Genomic DNA, 4,761 nt, shown 5'->3' with positions numbered 1-4,761 from the left:
AAAATTCAGAAAGAGGCAAGATTAATCCATGTCATAAGAAGTCAGGAAAGCAGTTGCCTTTGGGCAAGGTTTTTGACTGAGGGAACAGGAGGCAGTCTAATGAAACATTGTGAATGTGTTATATCTTAATATAGGTAAAAATTCATCAAGTTGGGTACACTTAAGATCTACACACTTTACGATTTGTAAATTATACCTAGCTTTAAAAAATAATAATAATAAAAAGCCCAGTGTGCTTGAACCTTTGCAAGACATGTCTTTAGGCAGTTAATCTATAACACTATTGGCTCGATTTTTATAAGGGGCTAAAAGAAGAAATCTTTCCTTTACTAAAGCACATTAGGTAACACACTAGATTGTGTATTTGATTATGTTTTTACAAAAGACCAAAATGTTATTTACTTAATTACCAACATGCAGTATCATATTTCCACTTACTTTTTAAGGAAAAATAGTTTTCACTTAGTGTTCATCCATTTATTCATGTAATAAATAATAACTTACTATTTTACAAGAATTTATTTCCTCAGAGAAATGTACTTTTTCTTTTTTACTTAGCTATAAGGAAACAAATAATTACAAGTAGTGCTTAAATCTTTCAAATATTTCACGCTAGGTGTCTGTTGATGAATTTCCATTCTTTTCTTATGTTCCATTGTCCTACTCTATAGAGCTTTTAGCTTGAAGAGTAAATATAGAATATAAACATATTCATATATCTCTCTCATGCATAGAAGCGTACACATACATGGAAATAATAAAGAAATGTGAAAAAATTTCACCATAGAAAGCAGTTTAGATACACTTGTGTCATATGGATTTGTCTTCAGACTCTCGATGCAAATTTTTCTTAATGACCTAAGTGACAGATTTTGCTTTTTTAGGTAAGCACCAGGGGCCAAGTTCTCTGTTTCATAATTTTGTCATTGATCTCATTGTGGCAAACGCCTGTCCTTGATTCCCAGCGGTCTGTGTCAATTTCTATGAAATGTAAAAGCTGGATGATAACAGAGTTATTGGGAGTCAAACTTGCCATCATTTGCTAGTTTGACTCCCAGCATGATTAATATTTACTGAATGCCCACGAGGAGGCATGAGATTGTATTAGAACTTATGTCTTATACTAAATTCTAATTTTGTCTCTTTTTCAGTATAAAATTCAGGTTGACTTGTCAGTGAAATATTGAAAGAGGTAATTATATTCTTGACTTTTGGGGGAAATCTCTAGCTGGGAAAGAGACTAGATCTCTGGTGAGAGAGAGAGAGAGAGAAAGAGAGAGAGAGAGAATGAAATAAAAATAAATAAATAAAAATTAAAAATAAATATGAATATAAATACAAATAATCATAATAAAAATTAATATTATTATGTTATCTACCTAAATTTTACACTATTATTAAAAAGTCACTTATTGAACACCTACTATGTTCATAGGATTTAATGACATGGGTCACAAGTCACCTGGTCTATGGAGCAAAAAATTGGACAGGAGAGAGAATGATTAAATTGAGTCAGAGAGTATGAGGGCAGGGGAGAGTTTGGTGTTAATCTTGTGAGTCAAATTCCTAAACTTTCAACTTCTAATCTTTTTATTCCTTTCACACCCAGCAGTACCAGATTAAAACAGATAATTATAATTAGATTCTACTATCATTCTAATGACTCCTCTATCTGCTTTGCCAACTTAATTTTCTCTGGCCTTGAAGTGAAGCTTTTAACAGGGACATGGGAAGAAGGAGCAAATTTGTGGGAAGACACTATTCTATTTTAAACATATTGAATTTGAGGTAAACATCGAGGGAAATTCAGGTGAAGGTCAAGTGGAATGGGAACACAGATGTAGCAATCAATATTAGATGAACAGGGGTGATGTCAGCAAGAAAGGCAGAGTAAGGACCTCCACAAAGCCAGTCCCCCCAATAAAAGCAGTGAGATTGTTGGCAAAAAAAAAAAAAAAAGCCAAAATGAATGTTTTCAGAACTCTGGAAATTAACCGAAGGTTCGCAACAATTTGAGGAGCATTTATTAAAGAAAAATGACTAAATCTCATAAAGAACAGTGAGGTTTTTTGACATTTTCACTTTCACTGTTCACATTCCAACAGCCTCCCGATCAGAAGGAAAACCAAAAGCCCAGCATCCACTGGAGGGGCTAGAATGTGTTAGGAACCCCTTCAAAACACCATTCTCAGAGAACTGTCATTAGTTGATCTGTCTAGCCGATACACAGAAATCCCCATTCTCAGAACTTGTTTTTATTTGCCTTGACTCAGACTTCACTAGGTGCAGACAGCTTTTTCCCCGGAGGCATTTGTGAAAATCATCATCAGCAATTGTTAAAACAATGGAGCTGCCTGAGGTAGTGACAACAATTGGAGCCAACAAGAAGCTAGCCAAAAAAACAAAAAAGGAAAACTTAGAGGATGAGGTGGTCATTGGGAACTTCGAAAAGCTCCAACACTTGCCCTGAGAATCTAGAAGGCCATACACGTGCATGGGACAGTGTGTCATCTCAAGGCTGTGCTCCTGTCCAGGAAAGACCTGAGCAGGCTCCAAAAGCTCACCTTTAGCTGACGTGGAAGCTGTCTATGGGAAGAAAGTGACAGCTGTCATAATATTGTAAGACACCTGGCTGAGTGTTGAAGGCACGACCCAAAATACATACAGAGTTCGTCTGCAAAGACTAGGAGAATTTTGGGCTCCAGGCACTTAAGGAAATTTCAGTCCCATATTTAGCTAAATATTAAGCCAACAGAACAGAACCTTCTATGGCCACACATGACAAGACAGACTTGACGGAACTCGTTTATAGAAGTCACCAAGCAAACAATAACCCAACTACAACAAGTAGCAACAACAACAAGCCCCGGAGAGAGGGAAGAATCTGATTTCCAGAGTTACCACAAACTATTCTTTCCAGTTTTCCACAAAAAAATTATGCGACATGAGAAGAAACAAGAAAATACGGCCTCTACACCAGAAAAGAAGCAGTCAATAGAAACTGTCCTTGAGGAAGCTCAGACAGTGGACTTACAACACAAAATTTTCAGTCAGCTACTGAAAGGACCAAAGGAAACCATGCCCAGAGAACTAAATGAAAGGGTGAGAATGATGTCCCACCAAAGAGAGAATATTAATTAAGAGATCGAAAGGATTAAAAAAACAAACAAACAGAAATTCTAGAGTTGAAAAGTACAATACAGAAATGAAAAATGCAGTAGAGGAACTCAACATTGGATTTGAGCTGGTATGAGGAAGAACAGCACACTTGCATAAAGGCCACTTGAGTTTCTCAAGTCTGAGGAACAGAAAGAAAAAAATAATTAAGAAAACTGAACAGAGCCTGAGGGAACTGTGGGACACCGTCATGCATATCAGCATGCACAGAGTGGAAGTCTCAAAAGAAGAGAGAGGAAACAGAGCGAAAGGATATTTGAAGAAATAATGGCTGGAAACTTCACAAATTTAATGCAAAATGTTAAATTAAATATCCATGATGCTCACTGAAATCCGAGTAGCATAAATTCAAAGATATCCACACCTAGACACACCATAATCAAACTGTTAGAGGTCAAAGGCAAAGAGAAACTCTTGAGAGCTGCAAGAGAAAAGCCAATCACCACACACAAAAAGCCTCAATAAGATTAACAGCTGCTTTTATTCGTTTTTAAGATTTTATTTATTTATTTGACAGAAGTAGACACAGTGAGAGACGGAACACAAGCAGGGGGAGTGGGAGAGGGAGAAGCAGACTCCCTACTGAGCAGGGAGCCCAATGCGGGACTCAATGCCAGGACCCTGAGCCGAAGGCAGATGCTTAACTGACTGAGCCACCCAGGTGCTCCAACAGCTGCTTTCTATCAAAAAAAACCTGGAGGCCTGAAGACAGTGAGATGACATTAAGTTGCTGGGGAAAAAAAAAAAAAGATGGTCAACCACAAATTCTGTATTTGGCAAAACTATCAGGGAGACAAAGGGTGTCAAAATGGAAAAGTTCAAGACTATGAGGCCAGGCTGTAGAATTATCATGAAAATGGATGGTAAGGTCACCAGGAATGATGACAAAGAAGGGGATGGAGAGGGAACTCTGAGTCAGCTGCTGGAAAGACCAAGAAAAGTAATATAATATCCTGCAGGTTCAGAGATGCTGAGGGCTCTTCCCAAATTTTCCCCAGATGGAAATTGATGAGGAAGGTAGATAGGAAGTCACCTCCTTCTGACTGCAAAGCCCATGATTTAGTCATTCCACAGTGATGTTTCCTTAAAGCACGTCGATGTTTGAATTCTGAAGGAAGTCACATAGATTTTTTTTCCCCATTTCGAAGGTGCTTAGTGACTGACTAACATACCTGTACAGTCAATGAGTGTGATGCCATATTCTCCTCTCCCTGGGATGAAATCGCACAGTGAAGTCCCTCTTTTCAGGTAAATTCAGGAGAATGGCTCTAGTAAAGAAGGTTGAAGATTATGTTCCCTCTTCTTTAGTTTCTTTTTCTGTATAAATGCTTTTGGTTGTACTTCTTTGGTGTGCAAGACAAAATCAGCAGAGATAATTTAGACATAGAGTGAATTTAGAGGAAACACAAGTGGCTGATAAACATGGGAAAAGAGGTTCAATCTGACCAGTAATCATGGAAACACAGATTAAAACCACAATGAGAGAGCATCTTTTGTTCATTAGACTAACCATAATTAAAAAGTGTGACAGTCACCAGTATACAGGAAAAGGATGGGTAAATGGATAATCTTATACCGTGCTTG

This window comes from Mirounga leonina, unplaced genomic scaffold, assembly GCF_011800145.1.
Source record: "Mirounga leonina isolate KUSES-001 unplaced genomic scaffold, KU_Mleo_1.0 Mir_101609, whole genome shotgun sequence".
In the NCBI taxonomy this organism is placed as follows: domain Eukaryota; kingdom Metazoa; phylum Chordata; class Mammalia; order Carnivora; family Phocidae; genus Mirounga; species Mirounga leonina.
Note: the sequence above shows the minus strand (reverse complement) of the source record.